General features: G+C 48.3%; 1 protein-coding gene across 2 annotated transcripts in view; it reads left to right on the top strand.

The window, feature by feature from the left end:
• Positions 1–373: 373 nt before the first annotated feature.
• Positions 374–26161, top strand: part of LPP (LIM domain containing preferred translocation partner in lipoma) — a 659735-nt gene continuing 633947 nt past the window's right edge. Inside the window, exon 1 of one of the 2 annotated variants that reach the window (XM_080814680.1) lies at positions 374–520. The gene's annotated coding sequence lies outside the window, so the exon portion shown is untranslated. The remainder of the gene's footprint in view (positions 521–26161) is intronic. The other variant, XM_080814681.1, reaches the window with a different exon arrangement.

The raw sequence follows: 26161 nt of genomic DNA on the forward strand, positions 1-26161 counted from the left end.
TTTCAGCAGCCCCTCCACCCAGCCGCTTCCTCCTTCTACGTCTGCTTCCTCCTCCTCCAGTGCAGGCATAGCCTCCACACCTCCCTCATTCCCTTCCTCCTTTGCAAGCTCCCTGCATCCCCGCGTCTCCTCCTCTTCCTCCCAGGAAGTAACATGCCCTCTGCGCGCCCACCTTCTGGCCCAGCCGCAGCCCCAGCGGGCGCCCCCTCCCCCGCCAGGCGAGCGCAGCGCGGTGGCCCCGCGGGCACACGCTTTCCCATACCTTACATGGACAAATGCGTGCAGGCAAAGTCAGGAATTCAGGCCCCTGACGTCAGCCTCCAGCTCTCAGGGCACCGCAAGGGAGCCCGAGGGGAGGGGGTGGGGACGGTGGGGAGGAAGGAGGGGGAAAGGCACCAACCAGCAGCCGCTCCAGCCCTGCCGAAGTTTCACTTTTTGTCTGTGGGTCCGCTCCCGGCCCCGCGCGAGCTTTCCCGGGATAAGTAGCGTTAGCGAGCAGGGGAGAGCCGAGCGCTGCAAGGTAAGGGCTGGCTGCACGGCCCGGGGCGCGGGGCGCGGGGCGCGGTGCGGGGCGCGGGGCCGGGCCTGTCCGGGGCCGGGGACAATGGGAGGGGGAGTGCCCGGGCACCTCCTCCTTCGCCTCTGCCTCCGCCTCCAGCCGCCGCCGCCGCCGCCGCCGCCGCCGCTGCCCCGGCTGCCTCCTCCCCGAGGTATTGTTGCAAATCCTCCTTCCTTCCCCCCACCCTCCGCTCGCGGGCGCCTCGGGAACCCCCGGCCCTCCCCGGGCGCAAGCGCTCCGGGGAGGCAGGAGCGCGGGGCGCAGGGCGCGGAGCGCGCGCCCAGCCCGGGCCCCAGGGCCCGCGGTGCGGAAGTGCCGGCCGCGGCGCAATCACGGGGTGCACGCATGGGGGAGGGGGACCCCGAGTTTTCGGGAAGCGCCGACCTGGGGCTGGGCGGGGTGGCGCCCTTCCCTGAGCGCCCCCTGCCCGGGCTATTCAGGGCGTCCAGGGGGCGGGGCCACACCCAGCAGCTTGGAGCTTTCGCGGAATCTCAGTTGTCACAGCGGAAAGGGCCTAGGAACCCAGTAATTCGGATCCCCCCATTTTACAGTCGGCTCAGTTGAGGCCCAGAGAGAAGGAGGGCCTCCCCGGAGTCACTCTCGGGAGGCCGAGCCAAACTGACATAGATGGTTCCCAACTCCTGGTTCTTTTTCTCCAAGCATTTCTCCAGCACCCACTGTGTGCCACGCTCTGTGCTGGGTGTGCGAGCTCAGAGAGGGTGTTGGGGCCCAGTCCCTTCCCTCAGGGAGCGCACAGTCAACCGTGGCGCCCAAGCTGACCGGAGATAAAGTGCGGAGTGCGGCGAGGGGTGGGGCGGGGAGGGGGTAGGCATGGGTAAAGTTCAGGCGCTTAAGGAAGGGAGTTTGATTTTCCCATTTGGAGGGGCCGCGCTTGGTCAAGGCTTTGAAGGATAGGGGGTTTCCTGAAGCCAGCCAGGGACAGGAAGGCCATTTGTGCGGGGGTGGGGGTGGGGAATGCAGAGCAGAGAAGGCTAAATAAAATGCGGAGAGTGGAGACGAAATTCTAAATGTGATTGATGGGGGCTTAGGGTTGGATGGAGGGGGTCCATGAGATGAGATAGAGAGGAATTGTGCCTGAGTACTCGACAGAGCGACGCCTTTGGGACTAGGGAGTACTCTGGGAACTGAAAGGGCTCTCCGGTTTCCCTTCCCCTCCCAGGAATTCACTGCCTTCCTTCCCTCAACCCAGAATGCAAAAATGTAGGGTCATCCCTGAGCTACTTTCCTAGTACCATACTCACTTAACTTTGTTTCCAATACTCTTTTCTAAATTGTCTCCCAATGAAACTCATTCTCACTAAGGTGTTAGTGAAATAATGGCTTACCTTTCCCAGCGCTTGTGCATTTTAAGAAAGTCTCCAAACAGTAGGAAGGAAAGCAGCTAACTGCTCCCCACCCCCAATTCCTTACTGTCTCTCACTCTTACAGGTAGTAAAACAAACATAGAGGCCCAGAGGAGGTGGGGGCTAGTTCTGGAGCCTACAGTGAGTAGTGGTGGATGGTAGGGGGCCTAGAACTTGAAATAGGGTTCTCTCCACTCCACAACCAGCCTGCCTGCCTGCCTTTCTTCCTGGTTCCTGCCCACTCCAGGGGTCAGTTAAAAGGAAGAGTGTGTATCTTGCATTTAATCTTTGCAAGGCAGTCCCCCATCCCCAACACCAGGCTTTTAGAGTTTAGAATGTGGACTCTAGACGGGAGATGAGCAGTTGGGGTTAGCTGTCTGGTTGAGGATATAGGCCTGGGCCCTTTGGATCATGCATTCACCCCGGCTCCAGCTCCTTGTAAGCAGTGGGTGGGCCTAGAGTTGGCTTTGGGGATGGCTGGAGGGAGGAGAAGCTGAGTTGCTGAGCTGTTTACTGTGGCTGGGACTGAGTAGGACTTTGTGGTGACATATTCTGGTGGAGAAGTCACTGTTCTGGGAAGGTAGACAGTTCTAGGCAGTGATTGGTAGAGAGGAGCCTTCATTATGAAGGGGGTTTGATATGACTTGAAGTCCTCTTTTGAGGGTTTTGATCAGGCTGGGACATGATTGAGAGGTGGAGGAACTGGCATGGGGAGGCCTCCTGCTGCCCAGTTCCAGCAAAAGAGGCAATAATTTGGCCTAAGAGTATTCTCAGTGGGTGTTCGTTCATTCATTTACTTGGCATATATTACCAAGTACCTATTATGGGACGTTGGCAAATATGAAAAATTTGTAGCAGGTTTCTATATTTTACTGAGACAAATAAATTTTATTTCATCAATTCTAGAACACACTTCACATTTTAATATGACTGAAATTGGGTTCTCTTATAATCACAGATATGTCATGGCTGAGCAGTTTTTCATTCTAAGTTGATAATGGTACATCTTAACAGTTGATGGTTAGATTTGATAAAGTTTGTTCATTATACCCTTTATGAATGTGCAGGGCTCTGCACTTGAGGAAACAGTTTCCTATCAGATAGTCCATTTGGATATCAAACAGTCCCCTGAGAATTGGGCCTGATGATACTGTCATCAGCATGTGAACCTTTGCCCAAGGTCACAGTGCTAATTAGAGATGTGCTCAAAATTACAGCCTAGAACTTTGATCTTGGTGTTAATATGTGACTTTACTTCACTGTGAGCCTGGCACCGGTTAATTGGAAACAGGGAAGAGTCCGGTTGGATTTGATTTCAGAGCTATGGCTTAAGATGCTGGGGTAATGATGGGTTTTTGGTCAAGACAGAAGATGCCTGGTGACCTGGTAAAAGCAGGGGATGGAACATACAGCTAATTTGTACACAGAAAGGAGAAGAGCAGTGTGTGAGGTGCACAAGTTTTGCAATTGGGTGGCTCTGGGAGTACAAAGATAAGGGGACACCGCCCCTGTCCTCCTTGAGGAGCACAAGTGTGTGTGTGTGTGTGTGTGTGTGTGTGTGTGTATGCTATTATAAGGGTATGTTTTGGCTGTTCTGCACTGAGGAGGGTAGACTTCAGGCGAACAACCACAGAGGGAGTGATGTCTGAAGGGAATCTTTAGGGCTGAGTGGGACTTGCCTATGTGGAAGAAGGATAGGTAAGATACAGGTGTGTGTGTGTGTGTGTGTGTGTGTGTGTTTGTGTGTTAGGCAGATGCTGCCATAGGGAAGGTTTACGCATGAGGCTGTGTTTGGAACGAGCAGTGTAAAGGGGGCTGTGGGAAATAGAGATTTAAATTTAAATTTAATTTGCTAAGTAGATTCAAATTTATCTTGTAGGCTAAAGGGTCATTACTTGCTTCTCTAGAGGTTGACTTGAGAACGCGCTGGGGGTTCTAGAAGAGTTGCTGGAATTAGGTATTTGGATGGTAACACAGGAAGCACAGTAACGCGTTTAGTAACTGTTTGAATGACCCTGAGACTTTGACCCTGGTCAGTAATTGGGAGTCCTAGCGCAGTGTGTGCATTGGTGGGTGGGTGGGTGTGTGTGTGTTGGTGGGGACTTTTCCTGGAACATGGCGTTGGAAGGTTGCACTTTGCTGGAAGAAACCCAGGTGAGGAGAGAGGAGGTAAAGCTGTGTTGCAGGTGGGAACCTGCTATCTGGGTGGAAATCTGGGGGCTCGAAGGTATGTATGAGCTAGAGTTGAGGCAAGGGAACAGAAGTGTGTTAATGGGAACCTGGTCCACACTTCCTGGATGTGTGGTGCGAATGGCTGGCGTGTTTTTTGCGGGTCACAGAAATGAGACAGAATGTTGACATACTGATGAGGACTTCACTGCTCCTCACTGTCTGTGAATAGGGTGGGTGAGTGGCAGGAGACTTAATGGGATTCATGCCTGGCAACAGGTGGACCACCGAATTGAAGCTGGAAAACGTTTATCTTTTTATCATTTTTTCTTAATAATAGTAGTAATAATATAACAATAATTTTGAGAGTTTTCTGAGTGCTTCCCGGGTGCTTATGTAATTCTCATACTGGTTGATTAAAGGAGGCTTCATGATTTTTGGTCTTATTTTGCAGATGAGAAGATCATTTTTTGGTTAAGTAAGGTCACACAGCTACTAGTGACATGGCTAATTTTCCAGCCTTTTCCTGATCTATAGCTTCTTCACTGTTCTCTGTATCCACAGAATGGATTAAAAAAACATCACATCGGTGGTGTTTTTCAGTGTTCTCCCTTGGAATTTAATTCAGCTCATAGGCACTGGGCCGGGTGGGATCAGAGTTGAAGGTTTGAGTACCAGAACAGACTTCTTACTTCTGCATGCTGCTGCCCAGCCCCTTCTCTCTCAAGATACTATCATTCCCTCTACCCACTGGGTGTCTTCTCTGCTCAAACCTAGCCAGACAGAACAGAGCCTCTCTGGCAAACCATTTGCACCTCCCCCCACATCTTCCCTCTTCCACCCTCTATAGTTATAAGGCTTTGATGTATCCTTAGAAAGAGGCAGTTGGGGCAATAAAATCACTCAAGTAGGGAAGTGAGGGAGGGTCTTGATCCCTGTCCTTGGCCTTGACCTGTGGCTCCTCCCGTGATGCTGGGTGTCCTCTGAACTTGAGCTGAAGAAGCTGCTGTTGGATCCTGCCTGCCCTTCCTCTGTCCACGCACACTCCTTCCTGCAAGAAGGCTTTCCTGCTCAGCACTCAAGTTCTTCCTGTGGCCCACCTGCCTCAGGTGAATCGCTTGCATTTCACTGACTCAGAGATAAAGGCATTTTCAGGTGAGGAAACAGACTCTAGGAACGACACTCAGCAAAGTAAACAGGACCTTGCCTATCTCATCTTTGAATCTCTCTTGGTCTCTCGTGCTCTGAAGATGTTCAGAACTATTTGTTCAGTGAATGAACAGCATTTACTGACACAATAGAGGCACCTGCCATGACCTGACTTTATATATTTGCTAATCTTTGTCCCCCTCCACTTTAAAATAAGCTTCCTGAGAATTGCAGAAATGCCTGCTTTGTTAATGGCTGTATCCCCAGGCCCAGAAGAGTGCCTGTCACATGGTAGGCACTTGGGAAGCATTGGTTTGATGAAGAAAGGGATTGATGTAATTCACTGCAACCACTCGGGAGCAGTAATAGGGGGAGAGGGACTTGGATTCACTCGGAAGCTTGGGCTCTTGGAGACCCAGGACTGGATGGAGGACCAGCTAGGCTGTGGCCTGCCCAGGCTTCATTGGCATTGGGTAGTCTCACTGTCAGGGTGAAGACTAGGGCCCGGCAGCATGGGAGCGGGGGCGTCTCTCAGCATGCCATCCGAAGGCTGAGTGCATTTCCAGCTGCTCTTTTGCTTTTCCTTCCACAGCCAGGTGGTTCTACAGCCCTTGAACCTTCCTCTGTTTTCTCAATCCATGCATTTGCCTGTGCCGTTCTCTCTGCCTGGAGTTCCAGGCTGGCCAGAGTCTCTACCTGTTATAAACCTATGGTCCTTTATTATTTATTTATTTATTTATTTACAAAGATTTTATTTATTTATTTGACAGAGAGAGAGAGAGAGAGAGATCATAAGTGGGCAGAGAAGCAGGCAGAGAGAGAGAGAAAGGGGGGGAAGCAGGCTCCCCACTGAGCAGAGAGCCCGATGCGGGGCTTGATCCCAGGACCCTGAGATCATGACCTGGGCGGAAGGCAGAGAGAGGCTTAACCCACTGAGCCACCCAGGGGCCCCAGCCTATGGCCCTTTAAATTCAAGGCCCAAGCCCACCTTGTGCCATGAAGCCATTTGTAGACTCCTTGCCCTCTCGTCCCCCACATGTATGGGTGCTCACATACACCTCAGTCTCTTGTGTTCAGTGCAGCCCAGGGGTGCGGTGAGATTAATGTGTGCCGGACAGAAATGCTGGGTACTGACTGACAAAGACAACCGAGGCTGGGTCTCGCGGCTCTTTATTCCAGTGTAGGAGAGACATTAAAATAGAGCAAGGTAAGGAAGGCCCTACTAGAGTGAGGCACACAGGGCTGATGGGAGTGCTAAGAAAGGAGTGACCCACCACCTGGAAGAACAGGACAATGCTCATGGAGAAGACATTGGGTTGGGGTTTTGAAGAGTGAGTAGGAGTGCATATGGTGGACAGAGATGGTAGAGTTTTCCAGATAGATGGACCTTGAGATCTACATATTGTCCTGAGGGCTTAAAGTGTTTGGTGAATGGCAGTATGTGTGCGGAGCTTATGGTGAAAGATGGGGCTGGCTTGGGAGGGTTAGGTGGGAAAGGGCTGGCAGGAGGACTAAGGATGATGGCAGTTGTGGAGGCAGGGGGGCTTTTGTTACTTATCAAGAGCAAAGAAGGGTTTTGGTGGATCTGTGCTTCAGAGAGCAGAGTGGTAGTAGCAGGTCAGGTGCAAAGGGAGGGAGCCCCTTTAGGGGACGACTGGTCCTTTCCAGGGTGGGTGATAGGGGGCCTGCACCAGCCTGGAAGAGAAGAGAGGGACAGACGGGTTCCAGGAGCTGTTTGCTGTTAGAAGCAGATCAGGCAGCTAAGTTCCTACTCTTGTCCTTATAAATATTTGCCAGGTTATCAACCTTGGCTGGAAAATACTTTTATGTGACCAAAGTGTATGGGCAGTGGAAGAAGCTTTGAGCAGGCAGCCAGTTCCTGCCTGAGAAGTGTGGGCTGGGCCCTTATGGCTAGAGCGACTGGATCCCTCTTTGGACAGGTGAGGAAGCTGAGGCCCTGGGAAAGGGACACACTGCTCTGTCACATCCTTGTCCGCTGAGCTGGAGTTGGGCCACAGCCCATACTCCCAGGCCAGGCCAGATCTCTTTCAAAGGTGGGTTTTTTTTTTTTTTATTTTATTTTGTTTTGTTTTATTTTTATAAGTTTTGTTTTATTTCAGAGGTGTTTTACCTCTGATTCTGCTGAGCCTGGCCTGACACATTCCTTCTCTGCCCTACCTCCCCCTTTCTACCCCCCACCCCCCCACCTCCCCACCTCACCCTTCCCACCCCCCACCCCCCCACCTCCCCACCTCACCCTTCCCACCCCCCACCCCCCCCACCTCCCCACCTCCCCACCTCCCCCCCCCCATCCCCCACCTCCAGGGCTTTGCTTTGGAGAATTTGAGAGGGAATATAACTTTCAGATCACTGTTACTGGGCTTGAACCTTGTACTTTGCACTTTGAAACAAAGTCATCAAGAGGATTCAGTTTGAGTCTGTGCGAGGTTGGGAATTGATTTCTTTTACTGCCATTTATGCCCTTTTCTTCTTTCTTTTCTTTCTTTCTTTCTTTTTCTTTCTTTTCTTTTTTTTTTTTTTTTGCAAGAACCAAGGTTCTGACTGCAGGATCACTTTAAGGCTGCTTGCCTGTGAGAGCCCCCCAGCCCCACCCCTAGCCATCATCCCCTTTCAATTTTCATTACTTTTGCTTGCATAAAGGTTTTGGGGCTGCCAGTATTGGGTCCACTACAGGGTAGATCCTCTTGTTTTTTCCTTCCCTGTTAAACCCACCCTTCACAACCCATCTCACAGAGCCCATTAGTATTGCATTGCCTTTGTAGCACTTTTTATGGGGCCGATGCATTTTCCAATCACTTTTAGAGCTCCCAACTGCAATCCGAGAGATGGGTGAGCAGGATTAGTCATATCTATAGAGTGTAGGAAAGAGCTAGGGGTGAAGCACCTTTCGATGGGGTGCTCCGTTTTATCTGGCAGAATGAGATCAGACTCCCATCTCCAAAGCTCTGGTCTTGCTCCTTAGCTTTCACAGGTAAGCATGAGAAATTGACATTGACAGGTGAGTCCTTCCTTAGCAGTCCCTCTACACAGGCTAGAGACTGTTAGTATTATTTCACCGTGTGCTTGTTCCTGTTCGCTGCCTCTGTGTGTAATTCTGGAAGGCAATTGAGAATCGGGTCGGAGACCCCAAACCCTGAAGGTCTGGGCTATAATTTTGGCAGTACCATCACCAGACTTTCTGGTGTATGAAGAGCAGAGACATGTGTTTGAGCCCCCCACTGGAGCTGTGGTCTTAAGCCAGTTCTGGAACATCCCTGAGCTTCAGTTACCTTCAGATATCACAGTACGTTTGTGAGAACCAGAGGAATTTCTCTAATAGTGCTTTAGAAACTGTAATGCAGCGGGTGTTGGGGCAGTTTCTGGGGCTGAGCATGGGGTCTGGCACATGGTGAAGGTCCCTTGCCCTCCTGGTGGAGGTGGTGGGGTGTAGACCCAGGTTCCAGGTTCGAATGGTAGCTGCACAGCCTACTGGAGGGTGCTCCCAGGGGTGGTCTCATGTGCTGACTTCCTCATTTTCCGACTTCTTATCGATGAGGGCATCGCTGTGGAGAACAGTGCGCCCTGTGAAGTGGGCTGAGTGCCGCCGACAGCCACGGTGCTTCCAGGCTGAGCAGTGGCCCTTCTTCTTTTGTAACCGTCCCACTCGCTCATGGGATTTGTTCGTGTGGTGTCTATGCCTCGCAGCCCTGCAGGGTTGGCCTCTGTCACAGTAATTGCTTGTGTCGTGGCCTCACTTCAAAGCCCCCTGTGATTAAAATGGAAAGCTGGTATGGAAGGGTGCTTCTAGTCCTCTCTCCGAAGCTTGTGTGGGGAAACTTTCGAGGCGTAGGTCAGTGAGAGGGTCAGGACAGGGTGGGGTGACTTAGTGACCTTCAAGGAGTGTGTTTTGGTCTTGTTCCACCCCCAGTACAGGCACCGTTCCTGCCATAGTCATTGTTTACATTCTTTCATCACTCAGCCCGTTCATGGGCAGATCAGCTGCCACATCCAAGGGCTTTGGAAGGTAGGGGGCCCGACCCCCTTAGAAGATGGCTGTGGGTGCATGTAGTGTGAGGTTTTTGGCATCTTTAGAAGCCCACTTGGTGGATGTTAAGGAATTCCTATCCTTAATGTCAGCCTCCGTTTTCTGGTCTGTAAAGGTGGCCGCAACAACCATATTTGGCTCACAAGTAGAAGGACCCCACTCTCTGGTCTGCCCAGCACAGCTCTGGCTTATGTCCGTGTACCACTGCAAGACTGATGGTGATCCCTTTCACTCCCAAAGGTGCTCTATCTGGAGGGTCGATGGTATGGTTGCCCCACTTGTAGGTGAGTTTCGAGGGAGGTCGTGTAAGAAGTGAGCATAAGGCTAAGCCTCCTGTCATCATGACTCAACAGACACCCACTGTTTTTGTTAGAGGAGATGCTATATGCTCAAGAAACGTTGGTCCAGTGACCTACTTTTGTAAGGTAAAGTTTGGGGATGTCAGAAGAGGTTGTCAAGATTGTAGGCGTGTAGGGTTGGTCAGGGTTGATGAAAACTTGCTCATGCCTGTGAGAATGTAAGAGGGTGCCCGCGCGAGAGTGGTAGAGTAGGGGACAGACGGGGTGTCGAGTGCACGGGAATGGGTGTGGGAGTTTGTTGGAGGGGCTGGGTCTTAGGTTAGACATTGAAGGACAGGAAGACTCAGTTCAGCATGCAATGGGGCAGTTGAAATTGCTGTTGCTATTAAATCTAAAGAAATAGGATGGATTCTCTGTCTGTGGGTCTACTCGAACTGGGTTTTTGAATCATTTATTTTCCCTTCACTGGCCCATCTTGATAATGATCTCAAGGATCACTGTGGAAGCCCAATGCAGTACTGAATTCTGTGCCAAGAAGTCACCAGAGTAACCTGCCCTTATTCTTCCTAATGAGTTTCCGCTGAATATGGTTCTTACTCAGTTCCCAGGAAGCAAAACAAAACTTAGTTGGCACCTGGAGCTCTTGTCTTGTTTGGTATGAAAACGAACCGTTTGCAAGAAATGCAGCAGGGAGTGGCCACCCACAGGGCAGGGTGTGGGGGCCCTGACCCGTGGGAAAGGCAAACCAAAGGGACCTGGAGGGTAAGGAGCACCTTTTCTTAGAATGAGGTGAAAGGTAGGTCAGCTTTCCAGATGTCTGGTCGTTTCCAACCTGGAAACCTCTTTTCTTGGCCACTGCCTCGCAGCTTTACTTGGGGGAATCCTAGGGTTCCAGTAATGACAGTGGGGCAGGACCTTAAAGATACATTTGCTCATTGATCTGATGCACCCGTACTCATTCATTCCACACCATGTGCTGAATGTACCTGTGAATGAATGAGTCAAATTCTAGTCTGGGTTCTGGGGATGGAAAAATGCATGCAAGAAGTATCTGGTGGCTCATCTGGATGGTGACTAACTCTAGGGACCAGGAGGAAACTTCACAGATGAAGAGACTGTCACTTAAGTGGGCTTCGAGGGATGAGTGTGAACTTGGTGGGCAGGAAGAGCAGAGGGTAGTTAAGTAAGGGACATTATGTGGCAGAGACGCAGAGGTGAGAAAGTGCTCAGTGCCTTGGAAAATTGGGGTCACTGGAGATGGACTGCATCACACAGAGGCCAGGGCAGTGAGGGTGAAAAGGTGTGGTGGGACTGAAATTGAGAAAGGTCTTGATTGCTCAGGAGATGAGGCTGGGCTATGAAAGAGGTATCTGTGTTTTAGGAAAATCACTGGTTATGGTGTGTGGGCTGGGGGGGTGGGTCCTAGGCAACATGGACTGTAATAGACCAGGCAAAAACCGAAGGGGAGCTGAGTTAGGGTAGAGGCCATGGACATGTTGGATGTTTCCCAGGTTAAAGAGAGGTCACCTAATCTCGTTTGAACAAGAGGAAACCCAGACCCTGAGCAGGTGAGACATGCAAAGTCCAACAGCCCGTGTTCCATCATAACCTCCAAGTGATCCCATCCTCGCTCAGTGTCTGTAGAAGGGTGACAGAGTGCATGGTTGTGGAGGTAGCTGTTTGTCAAGGGGGAAGATCTCTATCCCTTTTTATCTCTTCAGAATTCCATGAAGTCTCTTAATTCTGAATAGAATTGGTTCTTTCTAGAGTTACTGAATCTCTAATCATTGGAGATATTCAAGCAGTGGCTGATTGGAATGGTAGTGAGAATTCAGGTATTGATTGAAGGTTTGATGTAGAATGTTTTTGAGGTCTGCCAACCCTGACTTCTTTTTTCATATCCCTCCCTCCCTTCCCCCCTCCCTCCCTTCCTTCCCCCCTCCCTCCCTCCTTTCCTTTCTTCCTGGAAATAGATGCTTGTAACCATCTTACCTGGGGGGCCTCTGTCCCTTTGGCTTCTCAGGATCATCTTAGCTAAATTGGATCAATTGCAGAGAAAGCTGAAAATGGATGATGAGACACTAAATGTGGAGGGCTGTAGTTCATGCAGGGTATCGAGGGAATGACCCTTTTGGTGCCAGGAGGTTGATACTCACCAGGGAGATTTTTTGGGCCTAGACTGGTCTGCATGATCCTGATCAAGATGGAATATGGTTACGTCTTTCTACCAGTCGCCATTTTTATAGTGCTTTACAGTAATTGTGTGTTTTCCTATGAATTACAGGCAAATCCTCACAATGGCGCTGTGAGTAGTTATTTACTGTCTGAGTTTTACTGACCAGGAACGGGAGGAGAGAAAGATTAAATGACTTTCCAGGGGCCCAGGCTAGTTGGATGTTGAACCAGGACTTCAACTGGAGTTTTCTGTTAGCACCGTTTCAGATCCCTTCATGCTAGCCTGTGCAGATCCCTGAGATAAGCTGTAGCTTCTGTTGATATTCCTATCCCTTGTGGATCCTGATGTGTGGCAAGCATTTAATGAGTGTTTGTTGAATGAATGTCTGAACGAATGAATTATATAAACAAACTAATAAATGAGAATTTGAGTTTTAAGAATATGTTTAGTAATGAAAAAAAAAAACAAATTGAACTCGTGTAAACATTCATCAGTCTGTTATCAAAAGACAAAAAGAACTCATTTAGAATACATTCACTCAACTCCTTAAACAAACAAAAAAAATCCCTCCTACCAAAGCTTTCACCTGAAACCTCTCTCACCTCTTACGAGACCATAACCTGAATCTTTACCCCCTTGAAGTGTGTGTCCACTTTTTTGTGTGTGTACAATATTTCCGCTTAATATTGTTATAAAAAAGTCTGACTTTTTTTTTTTTGGCCTGGGCTTTATATTTATCTTTTACATAATGAAAGATTTGTGGAAATTAATAAATCCTGCTTTAAACATTACCTGTGTGGACATTAGGATAGTTTTCACTGTAAACACATTACATGCACTTCGATATGTTAAAAAGTACAGTGTAAATATCAGTGGATGAATAGCTCTTACTTCCTTCTGAATCGTTTCCTAAAGACAACTGTTTCTTTGTCACTTCTGGTTAGCCCTGACAGTGGTTGCCATTTTGTCCCTTGCATTATGTGTTCTTGTAAATATATTTCTTATCTCCTCCGGGATGCAGTAGAAAATGCAGGGGCGCCTGGGTGGCTCAGTCAGTTAAGCCTTTGCCTTCGGCTCAGGTCATGATCCCAGGGTCCTGGGATCGAGCCCCGCATCGGGCTCCTTTCTTGGAGGGGTATCTGCTTCTTCCTCTCCCTCTGCCTCTCCCCCTAGCTTGTGCTCCCTCGTGCACTCAAATCAATAAACAAAATCTTTAATAAAAAATAATTAAAAAAGAAAATGTATGGATGGTCGGGGAGGCAGGTTTTGGGTTCACATCATGTCTCTGCCACTTGTTAGTCATTATAACCTTGTATTGGTTACTTAGCCTTCTCCATGAAAGGGGATAATAATATCTTTCACGTAATGTGGTTGTGGAAGGAATTCTGTGGTCAGTGTAGTAAAGCAGCAGCGCTTGCCCTGTGGTGCCTGCTGAAAAGTGTTATCTCTGTCCACTTTCTCTGTGTCAGCCCGCCAGATGATAAGACCACCAAGATCTTTTCCCTGTAACGCATGACCCATCCCAGGGAGACCTTTAAAAAACATTTATCGACTGACTAAACCAGTTTCAATTCTTTCAAAGAAGAATTATTGGCCCGAAATAACTAAATATCTCTAATGCTTTTCATCCCGATTGCCATTCAGCCTCTAGCAGACTCCTTTGCAGTGTGGGATTCTCCTTGTTTCTCTGTATCTTCACCAGGATTTAATTGTATAACTTGCATTTGTCTTTGCTAAGTTAATATGTAAGAAATGGTATTTCATTATTGTTTTAATTTGCATTCCTTTAATTCCTGAAAAACTTTCCGATGTAGTAGTTGAGAGTGTGTTTTTCCCTTGTGTGAATTGTCAGTAGTATTTAGGTAGGCTGGAGAAGCTTGGTATGAAGGGGCTAAATGTGTTTAGCGTTTCGTGTTGCCTCTTCTTTATTCATTCATTCGGTCAGTGTTCATTGAGCACCTAGTCCACGCCAGGCACTGTTCCAGGGACTACACATAGCACAAAGAAAAACACAGTGGATAAAGTCTGTGATCTGCAGTCCAGCCTTGTTTTTTAACATGTGGGTCACTGAGGCCTTTGGAAGAGTGAGGTTAATTCCCTGGCAACATATGGTGCACTCAGTAGTGGAGCCAACCAGCTATTTTTACTGTGATTTCATACGTTTTATATCAGTAGCCTTTTAAGCCATGGGAAACATCCTAGAGATTTCAGAATGGTGACATTTACACAACGTCCCCAACCTGAACCTACATCGAGAAAGCAGACACCTGATTTTTGGTTTCAAAAATATGATCCCTGCAGTCTTATTTAGGTAGACTCCTTCCTAAACTTCTCTTCCTCTTACATGTACATTCATTTTTAAATGAATAAACTTATTATTAAAGGCTCCCGGGTGGCTCAGTCAGTCAAGCGTCTGAGTCTTGGTTTCAGCTCAGGTCATGATCTCAGGGTCCTGAGCAGAGCCCAGGTCAGGCTCTGTGCTTAGCATGGGGACCCTTTGGGATTCTTATTCCCTCTGCCACCGACCCCGCCCTTCCCTGCTCTCTTATTCTTTTTCTCTCTCTCAAGTAAATAAACAGATCTTTAAAGCAGTACTAGAAAACAAAATAACCCTAATCCGGGCAGTTTGGAACAAGTGTGAACCTTTTTGGACATGTTTTTGGTAAATGGAAATAACAGATGACATATTTCTCTATCAAATAAAATAGTCAATTTAGATTTAATAAGGCAGTTATCTTCAGGTAATAAAAATTCAACTAACTTGCCATAACTATCTTGTTTAAAGTCAATTAAGAGCCTCATATTCCTTACTTGCTGGGTAAAATTTAATAGAACTTCAGTTAAGCATTTATTGCTTATTTAATTCAAAATTAAGTTAATCACCACAGTTGGTAACAACCACTGAGTATTTAATTAACATTCAGCAAACTATCTTATTAAGTCTAAATTAGATACAGACAGGTCTTGTTTATCCCCATCAGTCTGCAAACACCATTTCCCTACCTCCCACCCCAAAGGGCCTTGGGTTTTCCCATGGCTTTGCTCTTCTGATTTGCCAGCCTCATTTTCTTCCGGTTGGCACAACTTGGGGAAAGAAGGAGGGGAAGAAGTAGGAGTCCATTGTGTTGTGAGGACTTCTGGCTTAGGGCAGAGATGAGGAGTTTCTGTTCCATCCGTTCTGTTCTGTTCCACTCGTCAGGAATTCCTGAGTGCCTTCTTCGTGCAAGACATTCCTGTAGGTGTGTAGGAAGATCTAGAGGAAGTTACGTCGACGTATTTGGCTTTTCATCGTCTCATCTTAAAAATGAGATGATTGGGTTTAGTGCATTCATTTAGCACATTTTTATTGACTTATGGTTTGTAAAGCTCTTTGCTGTGTGTCAGGGATACTGAGATGATTTGGAAAAGGTTCTTGCTTTTCAAGAAGATACACAGTCTAGCAGGAGAGGTACAGTAGAATAAATATTGGACAGCTTGCTGAAGTGCCTTAGAATACTGTGATTCTATGAGGTTATGTTGCCCAAAGTCTTAGGACTGTTGTATGCGAAAAAGGTCCTGTAGCCAAGTAAGTTTGGTAATGTCCAAGTTAAACAAAATTAAATGGGTATCTTTACCATGGGGCTCTCTTAGCCTTTAGCAACCTAATGCACCCTGTGACATTTGTTTCTCAAAGGTATTTGATCAGAGAGTCCCTGTATGACCCAACTCCTGCTTTTTTTTTTTTTAAATGTCCCTCTAGGACATTTCTTAGGCTTAGTGTTCCTGTGTGCTTTGGGAAAAGCTACTGTGAGCCGTGGAGCCCCTGTAGCCTCTGAACCTGGGAGGGGTGCTCAGACGTGCACCCTAATCACTGATCCAGGCTGAAAGTTCTACTCTGTGGGATCGGCATGCTGACACAGTGGTTGATTTCAGATGTGGAGACGGTGTGGCTAGGGTTGAGCGTGTGATAATTAGAGCAGGAGGGCTGGGCTCGTGAAGGAGGGACCGTTGCGTAAGTAGAGGGGCCTGGGAGATTGTCAAGAGTTACCAGGAATGGGACAACTGTGAAATTTGAACATGACTGGCTTGGTTGAGAAGCCCTTAACCCATGGACACAACTTAAACGAATCTTCGTTACAGCCTAAAATAGCCTAAACTCTAGAGAGGCAGAAGGCAGCAGGGGTTTTGGTGCAGAATTCTGCTTGAGGCCTTGTTCCAATTGAGGGATTGTCCATCTGCAGAAGCCGTCATTTCTGTAAGATGTTCTGACGCCTTGTCTGGGGCAGAGCCTCTGTCTGTGAATCCCAATCTCTCTCAGGAGCAAGTTGGGGTTCCTTCATGGCTGGCTTCATTTTGGCAGGTCTCATGCCCACGTACCCCATCACATGCCCTTTCTCCACCTTCCCTTCCCCTCCAGTTTCCCTTATTCTGATGAATCACCTGTCTTCATTTTTCCTTCTTACCCTTTTGTTTCATCGTTTTCATCTAAGGCCAGCTACCTATTTATATTCTTCCTGAAAGTCATCTGTTTCATTTAAAATGTGATGCTACCAGTTTTCTCATCGGCAGTTGCAATCAGCAGATGGAACATGCTAGATAAACTGGAGGACAGTATATGGATCCGGCCCACGGTGTCATGGAGATCTGACCTCAGGCTGTGCTCTTTCAGTCTGCACCTGTTATCCATTTCTGTATGGAAAGGAGCACAGGCAACAAATGGGGAGATCTGGGTTGTATTTCTTTTCTTCTTCTTCTTTTTTAAGAAGATTTTCTTTCTTTATTTTAGAGAGAGAATGGGGCAGTGCACTCCTGGGTTTTCAGTATGGATTCCCGGGAATCTAGGAAAACTAGTTACCTGGGAAGCTGAAGTTTGTTTGGCTCACCTTGAAAAGGCAGCTTGAAGGGCGCCTGGGTGGCTCAGTCACTTAAGAGTCTGACTTTGGCTTAGGTCATGATCTTCGGGTCCTGATTTGGGCTCCCTGCTCAGTGGGGAGTCTGCTTCTCCCTCTTCCTCTACCCCTTTCCCTGTTTGTGTGGGCGCGCTCTCTCTCTCTCTCTCAAATAACTAAGTAAAATCTTTTTTAAAAAGGGAGAAAAGGCAGCTTGCATGTTTCATTTCACCATCCACCTGGACAGACATGTCCTCAGGCAGCCTGGTAAGTGACAGACAAGTGGGCTGGTGGTACAGATCATCTGGAATGGTGTGGCTGAGAGCACAGGACACAGCAGAAGCCCAGAGAAGTTGGTCACATGTAGAGAGGCCATTGATAATGGCTGTGAAGTTTGGTTCCACTCCCGGAAAGATTTTCAAAAGGTAGGAATTTACCTTGAGAGTTCTTTAGCTTCCTCTTTGTATTAAACATGAAACTCACCTTTTGGTCTTTTTCTAGCCCTTTGGATTTCCCCAGTTATGTATGCCTACTTGAAAAGTCCAGAAGTATTTGGAAAGTGATTGGAGTAGTGCCTGAGAGCTTGGGCTCTGGAGCTGGACTGTGTCCTGGCTCTACCATTGATACCCCGACTTGTTACTTCACCTGTGTAGGCCTCTGTGGCCTCATCCATAAAATGGGAATGACAAAATTATCTATCTCCTTGTTGTGAGGATGAAATGAGTTAATATACATCAAACCCTTAGAGTCTGAAATATGCTAAGTACCCATTAAATATTAGCTGCTGTTTTTATGTGTTATCCTTACAGTCAGAAAATTGTGATTTGGAGAAGGTATTACAGATGAGTGGATTTTGGGGGGGGGGGTCTACTTTTTTTTAGATTGTATTTTTAATTAATCTCTACACCTACCATGGGGCTCGAACTCACAACCTTGAGATCAAGAGTAGCATACTCTTCTGACTGAGCCAGCCAGGCGCCCCCTGGGACATCTTTTTAAATAAACTGTTAATTTTGGAGTAGTTCTAAGTTTACAGAAAAGTTGTTAATGTACCGAGAATTTCCATCCACCCCTCATCTGGTTTCTCTGATTTTTGGTGTCTTGCGTCACCGTGGGCCATTTGTCAGAACTAAGAAACTGACATGGGTCCATTGCTAGTAACTGAACTCCAGCCTCTGGATTTCACCAGTTTTCCCATGAACATCTTCTTCTCCAGGATGCAGGCCACGGCGGCATACTGCCCTTGGTTGTCCCATCTCGCTCGCTTAGTGTGGCTTTAAAGCTGACATCTTATAAAAGCGAGGCAAGGATTCTTTATAGACCAGCCTGTTAGAATCTCTAACATTGAACAAAGAAACCGAAGCTGCTGTGAATGATGTGGGGCCAAGTGGACCCACCTTCGTTGCCCTCTTCTGCTTCTTTGTTTTGAAGGGGCTTGTTTAAGCAGGGCTTAAATAGCCCCACGGTACAGCCTTGTTTTGGGGAGAGGAGACTGAGGCCCCCAAACGGAGAGTGACAATGCTGGGCAGAGCTGGGAACGGGGAGAAGGTCAAGAAAGAATCATGGCAGTGCCCTGATCCTGTCCCTGTCACTGAATGAATGAGTGAGCAGCAGTCAAGGACTCCTTATCTGTAAAGTGGGTTCCGTGGTCAGTGCAGTCTCACAGTACTGAATGCTCACACATACTACAGTTGGACCTTGTGGAAATTACGTGAACCGAGGTGCTGACTTACAGCGTAGGCTGACACACTGTAGATTCTCGATAAATGTTTGGAAAAAAGAAACCTCAAAAATTAGGAAACTTTATCCTTAGAACGTATGTCACGAAGACTGGGACAAATCGCAGCAAAACAAAGAAGAGTCATTCATAAGGAAATCTGTGACACTCAGGAATGGAACCAGTGTTTGAGCTTCTGATAAGCGGGATATACTGTCTGTTTTTATTCTTGGAGGCTTTTATCATACAATACTACATTATGTTGCAGTCTGACTTTCACACAAATTGGATCCCAAAACCTCTTACAGGAATTAAAAATACAAACTCGTGGGCAGTATGTGTTTTATAAATTACAGAAAACAGTAGTGTAAAGACATGGCATAGTAAGTATAGTTAAGCCTGCAGCAGGCACTGATACCCAGGAGGAAGACATGGCGGAGGCAGCTGAGAAGGCACGGGAGCCGGGAAGCCGGATGAGGAGAGCAGGTGCGCTTGTGGCGCTCCGTGCCAGGAGAGATGGAGGGAGGCCATCTTAGCAGGGAGACTGGAGGAAGAAGCTGGGGCAGTGGAGGCAGTGCGAGAATACTAGATGCCAGCCCTCTGTATATCCCGAAAACATAAATTTTTTTAAATTTTAAGGACTTTATTTTTTAAGAATGGTTTTAGGGTCATGGCAAAATGGAGAGGGAGGTCCAGAGATTTCTCCTATCCCTCCTTCACGCATAGTCTCCCCCACGATCCAGAGCCCCCGTCAGAGTGGGACGTGTGTTGCTGTGGAGGAACCTACGCAGACATTTCATTGTCACTCAAAATCCATACTTTACGTTAGGGTTCACTCTTGGTGTGATACGTTCTGTGGGTTTGGACAAATGCGTGATGACGTGTATCCACCACTGTCATACAGCGTGTTTTGCTGCCCTAAAAATCCTCTGTCATCTGCCTGTTCTTCCCTATCTCCAACCCCAACACCTGGCAACCATTGATCTTTGTGTCCAAGGATATCAATTTAGGGTCTTGTTGAACGGGACCAACTGACTTTTGGAACCTAATCTCCGTTGCCTTTGCTCCCTTTTGCCTGTGTCACAGCATTTCCTCAGTCTAGATTGCTGTTCCCTGCCATCATCACCTGTTTAAACTTATTTTTAGGGTCTGACACCTACTCCGTGAAGCAGGCCTTGCTTTCCACCTTTTGCCCCTAAGCAGGAAATAATCACTTCCTCCCATCATTCATTCCTGTCTGGAATCTGGCAGACATATGGCAGACATGTGTGGAATGGATGGACAGGTGCACAGATGGGTAGATGGACAGGTTTGACCTTGTCCGTAGTATGCTCAAACTTAGTTCTTTTAGAATAGGATTTTAACTTGCTCATCTCTACACGCCTCAGGGCCAGCACTGAGAAGATGCCCTTCCGTCCATCCATCCTCTCACACCTCCCCCCAACCCCCCATCCATCCACATACCCATCAATCTGCCCATCTGCCCACCCATCCCACATCCATCCATCCATGCATCCACCCCCCCACCCTCTCCGCCCATCCATCCATCCATCCGTCCATCCATTCATTTCACAGTAGACTTTCAGGCACTATTTCAGGGTTGTAGCCATGAATGGTCCGTTTGTTGATAGTCTACATAGAGAAAGTGGTATTCTTTGGGATGTATTTTTATACCTGTAAGGTTTGTCTGTAATTTTTCTTTTTCTTTTGACATGTGAGGACTAAGGAAGAAATGGTTTGTTTCATCTGCACATGTCATCAGTGTTCAAAGCAAACGCTCTCTCATTCCTTCAGCCGGCTTTGTACGAAGAGAGCTCGCTGGGTTTAGAAAGGCCCTGTCTCTCCGAGTATGTGGCAGTTCCTTACTGACTTGCCTTAGGGATAAATGCCCTTTCCAGTGTTTGAAAAGATGGTGCCAGGATGCCACAGTGTTCCTGGTTGGGCTTTCTTGCTAATGTTTTTACTTTTACTTTTTAATATAGTGACAGAATGCTTACCGCTGAGGTGGTAAATGGGAAAAAGGAGTGCAGTGGAGTAAACTGTCTGTTTCTGGGGGCCTTCGGTATTAATCACAGGAGGAAGCATCAGTCCTGGCCAGATGAGAGAGCCAGCTGACTTACGTTCGTGCCAGGTGGAAATCCGAGTGGCAGAATCGGGAGGAGTTTGATGGCGCCGAATTGGGGAAGCTAACGGTTCTCTGCGCAGCAGGTCTTCAAGGATCAGAGAGACCATGTAGTGTCACTCTTCAAAGCTGAAGGAGACCAGAGTCACCCTGGGGGTTGTGCTCCGTGCCCCCACGCCCGCCGATTCGGGCAGCCTCCCTGGCTGTGCCGAGGCTGATGGGAACCCCTGGCTTAGTCCAAACCCTTGGTTTGTGTCTTAGAGATGGGGAAGTGAGACCTGGAGATGAGTGGAAAAGACTTGCCCAGAGTCACCCTGCTTACAGGAGCAAAGCTAGAGTCAGAATCAGGAATCCTGACTTGCAGAATGTTCCATCCTGTCACCAGAGACAGTCCGGGAACTGTGCTATTTTTAGTTCTCCGGCAGAGGGACAGCTCAGTTTCACCGGCGTTGCCTGATCTGGTCACAGACTCTTTTTCAGGCCCTCCCACTTCGCTCTCTCCAGCTCTGTGTTCTTACTCAGTTAAACCACATCTTGACCACCGCTGTGCCCTAGGAATCACACGGCAGCTGGAAGTGGTACATGTAGCCTTGAGGGGGTCGGAAGGCAAGGGCGTCAGCTACTCTAACCTTGACTAGGTTCCGTGCTCATTTTCTAATCTGAACATGAGGACGGTACCACCTCCTGGGGCTGTAGGGAAAGTGCCAAGCACGTATCTGGCCTCAGTGACACTCTGTGGCCGTTAGAGTGGGTTGCAGTCATTTTTACTAAAGAGGACAACCGTGGGCCCGAGCTCTCATAGGAGGGGGCTTGTGGAGTCTCGTAGAGGGAAGCCGGGATTTCGTGGAACAAACACATGGCTTCAAGTTTGGAGGACTGGCTTTCAAGCCCTGGCTTTGTTACTCACTAGCTGTGTAGTCTCGGGCAAGTCACTGGACCTCTCCAAGCTGTGATTTGAAGCAAGTAGACTTAGTTTATGTAAAAAGGCAGCATAAGGAGCAAGAGGAAGGTTAGAAATTGGGAAGAGGTGGAAATCTGTTTACGAGGTTCAGGTTTGGGTGGGTGGGGAATGAATGTGACTGAGGAGGGGCTGGTGGAAGGCGCTGGTGGCCTGAGGCTCGGTGTTGGAAGGAGCAGCTGGCCTGGGGGTGGTCCAGTGATGGCTGAGCAGGCCAGCCTGCCCAGAGAGGGGCTTGTCCACAGACTAGGAGAGATGTCATCACTCCCATGTCAGGGTCAGTGGAGAGTCTCTGGGACTGGGAGGGAGGGGGGAATGAGGTGAGGTGGGCACCGGTGTTGGAGCATGACTGGCGAATCTGGCCAGGAGGATGGCATTTGCTTTGGACTGGGGCCTTGAGGCACACTCAGGGTATGGGTCAGCTGAGTGATAAGACTCAGGATTGACCTTGACACCTTGGTTGCTGGGTTTGGTGAGTAGCAAATAGATGAGAATAGAAAGGTACTGCATATGATTGCTGTATCTTTCATGATTGGTTCAGTCTGGGAGAGGCCTGGCTGCAAATTGGGATGGTCCTGGGGAAGAGAAAGATAGGATCTCCCACAAGCCTCAGTTTTCTCACCTGTAAAATGGGGATGATGCTGATGTCATCTTTCCTGTATGGATTAAGGACTAAAACATAGTTGATTTTTGATACTGCAGGTTTGAACTGCAGTTCCAATTTTTTTGAGGATTTTTTTTGATAAATACAGTACAGTACGATAAATGTGTTTTCCTTATGATTTTCTTAAATTCTCTTTTCTCTAGCTTACTTTGTTGTAAGAATACAGTATGTGATACATGTAACTTATGAAATATATGTTCATTGACTCTTTATGTTATCAGTAAGGCTTTTGGTCAACAGTAGGCTGTTTTGGGGAAGTCAAAAGTTACACACAGATTTTTGACTGTGCGGACATTGGTGCCTCTAAGTCCTGCATTGTTCAGAGGTCAGCTGTACTTGTCCGTGGGAAGACCCTTCTTGCTTAAGGGACACCGGAGCAGTGCATGGCATCCCTGTTACAGGGAAGATCAAAGAGCAGGAGAAGAATGAGGGGTGCAGGAGGGCTCTGGGAGGTCATCCCAGGGAGGATGGTGACAGCTGCTACCCACGGAAGGTCAGGGATGCTGGGAGGGTGCAGGGTTTAGGAGCCCATGGAAATACTGCTCAGCTGGGCTCTTTCAGTGCATCCTCTTCTCCTCTCACAGTGGAGCTTTCGCCACGGCTGGGCCTGGGGGCTGGGTTGGGGGACCCTGCAGCATCCTTAGTGCACCAATGCAAGAGGAGCCAGGCTCACGTGTTGTCGCTCAGACAGCGTCGGGGCCGTGGGTGGAGCTCCCCTGTGCTTATAGAGACCTGGGGATTCAGCTCATGTCACCGAGGCGGAGAGGGTGGGGAGAGCCAGGGAGGTACGGTGGGAGGTTTGTCTACAACCTGGTGACCCCCCTCCCCCGCAGGAGATGCCTGTGCTCTGTAAGCCCCTCCCTTCCTGCCGTTCCTCCTCTCTCTGGCTGTCCTGGCTCCCTGTCATGCTGTACCCCAGTGAAGCCCACCACCTGTTTCCCTTCTCCACACTCCTTGACTGGTCTCCGTTGCCTGGGGACTGCTCTAAGCACCTTTGGGTGGATGGCTGCTGTTTGCTTTTCCAAGGTCCCAGCATCTCCCTTTTCTTTAGGTCATAGCTCAAGACAGTACATTATCCTTCTTCCAGTCTTGTCTTTTGCCCATTGCATCAAACCACTCTTCCTTGGCTGGTGTTAAACTGCTGGTAACCATTTACCTCTGTGGCTCTCTTAACTCTAGGTCTCACTGTTGGACAGGCAGAGGGAGAGGCCTGCAGATGGCTTTGTGTTTTGTAGGTGTCTTGTGCATGAGCAAGGGACGCTTTGGCCTTCATGGTTACTGGCTGCCATTCCAGGGACTGACTAGGTAACGCACTGGTTCAGCCGTCTAGGAGGCTGTGGTCTACACAGGAAACAGACATGCAAACAAAATTGGGGCAGTGGGTGACGTAGCCGGTGGGTGTGTACCATATGCAGAGGAAGTGTCCCAGCGGCAGGGTAGGGGAGAGGGCCCATCATGTGCTCAGGACATGCACATGGGTTTGGCCACTGAGAAGAAAAAGAGGTGTTTTGCCCAACATAGCCACGTTCCTCCTCATTCCCTGTAGCAGTAGAACTGGGCTGAGCCCCCTCCCCGGGCTTGTGAATTTGGGTGGTCTCCAGAGTGAAGCTTCTCTTGGGTTCACATACATACCTTGGATGGCACCGAGAGCCTCCCAGGTTCCCGCCTCAGCCCTCCCGCTCAGCCTGGTGCCCCTGGGGCTGGGAGGGTTGTCCAGACTGGTGTGTCTCCCTTGGTTTCCGCTGGGATTCCAGGGCCCCTGCCCTTCTGTGGGGTTCCTATCTGGGACACGCTTGTCTCCCCCGTGCGTGCTATGCACTTGTACTTTCCTCTCTTGTTCTCGTATTTCCATTTAAAGCCCTCTTGAGCAGGTCTGAGTGTCTCCTGCCAGCAGCATTCCTTCTGGTTTACTGGAACCCCACTTCTCATGCTGCCAGGAATGCAGCCGCTCTGCAGCCTCTTCTGTCCTCTGAGATCAGGACTTCTGGCTGGAGCAGTGACTAGCCTGGCCCTCTCTTATCTGAGCCCCCTCACCCCCCATGTGGGAGGCTTCCTTGCCCTTCCTCCACTGTGCCCGGTTTCGTCCTGCCTTGGGTCCCATCAGAAGCAACGCAGAGAGCTGGCTGGGTCTGCTTTAAGGAGGAAGTCGTCCCCTAGCAGTGCTTGGGACAGTAAGAACATTTTGGGTTGACTTTCCCCAATTACTTTTATTCCTAGGCACAAATATATGCACTGCTGTATTCAGATAATTTTTGGGAGAACTGCTTTATGAGTGGAATGGAGTGAAAGGCACTCATTAGCTCCCAGTTTTCTTCCTGCTCTGCTCCCCATGGGCCACTGCAATCCCAGACTCTGCTTTAGGGAAAGCTTTCTCCCCGCAGTGTCCCAGCTGGCCTCCTGGCTTCTTTTTCACCCTCTCCCATGGGCCCTGGGGAAGTCCTTTGCCCTGGTGCACACCTCCATCCTGGCGTGACCTGACCCTGAGCTGATTCCAGGATGGTCTCCGGCGAGCCCCTTGCCAGCCGTGCTTCAGCTGTCCTGAGTGTGTTCCTGGGCACACTGCCTTGCACGCCCGTGTGTCTTAGCATGTGTGTTCCCCTTGGTCCTGAGGGCCCTTTATTTCTGTCTGATGAACCCCTGCTCGTCCTGCAAAATGCAGCACAGATGTCTTGAACCTCCTCTCAGTCCCCCCCAGAAAGAAGTGGAAGCAAAATGTAAACCTAAATTTTATCGTGTGTAGTATTGTTCCAAGAGTAGTATGGGCTCATAGTAAAATATTTCAAATACATGGAACCAAATAAAGGAGGGAATGAGAATCACTCATAAATCTACTCTTGATCTTTATTTATTTATTTTTATAAATCCACTCTTTAGATGCAAGCACTGTTTTTAATGATCTTGAGTAGTCCTTTTCATTACTTTTTTGTACATTTGCATTTTGCTGACTTGATGTCTTCCCGTGTAGACAATTTTATATCTCTCTACTTCACCAGACAGTGGCAGGAGCTCCTTCTCAAGGCCTTAGGAATTATTCATATGTGTACTTTTTGATGACTGCATATTATTTCATCATCAGAATATACCATATGTTTAATCCTTTTTTGTTGGATAGCTGACATTTGAATTTCTAGTTTTTCATTATTGTAAATAGCACTGTGATGAATGTCCTTTTTACAGAATTCTTTACTTGTACCGCTGACTCTAAGGTAGATTAGTGGGACATGAAATTGCTTGCTCAGAGGGCATGAACTTTTTTCACCCTCAATTTCAGAATAACTCATGGTCACTGAAGAAAATTAGGAACATACGGGAAAGCATAAGGAAGAAAATCAAAACCACCTGTAGCCACTTGTAAAAACCCATGTGAAAGTTCGTGTATAATTGCACGTGTGCGTCTCCCTATCTAGCCCGGGGATTGGCCAGCAATTTCTGTGAAGGTCCGGATAGTAAATGTTTTAGGCTCGTTGGCCTCATACGGTCTCTGTCACATATTCTGCTGCTTCTTTTTAAATAAAACTTCAAAAAAATATTTAAAAACCATTCCTGGCTAGTAGGTCGTGCAGATAGTTTGCCATCCTGGTTCTAGCCCCCAAAGTGGGACCATGCTGTACCCTACTGTTCTGGAATTGTTTTCCTCCATAAGGTAACTAACTACCTTCCTACTGTCCCTCACAGTTTTCTGCTTTGTGCTGCCCAATAGTATTCTGTGGTTTCTTGCTGGAATGCCCATGTCTCTGGTACAGAATTGAAAACATGTTTTATGGTGAATATTTGCTGAGCTGTTTGTTTTTCACGTGTTCTTTATCCCTTTCTTTCCAGCCCTTTACGGTGTCTGAGTGGCATGTAGGTAGTCACTCAGTATATTTGTGTGCAAATTTACCCCTTCAAAATGCCTGTGGTCAGGACATTGCTACTCAAGATTTGTTTCTTGGGCTGGTACCATCAGCATTAGCTGGGAATTGTTAAAAATGAGGAATCTCAACCCCAGCTCCCCCTTGCTTCCAGTTATGCCGGCCAGAGGCAGACAGAATGGGCTGTTCATGGAGGCTTTGCAAAGACATGTCGTGGAAG

This window comes from Martes martes, assembly GCF_963455335.1.
Source record: "Martes martes genome assembly, chromosome: 1".
Lineage (NCBI taxonomy): Eukaryota > Metazoa > Chordata > Mammalia > Carnivora > Mustelidae > Martes > Martes martes.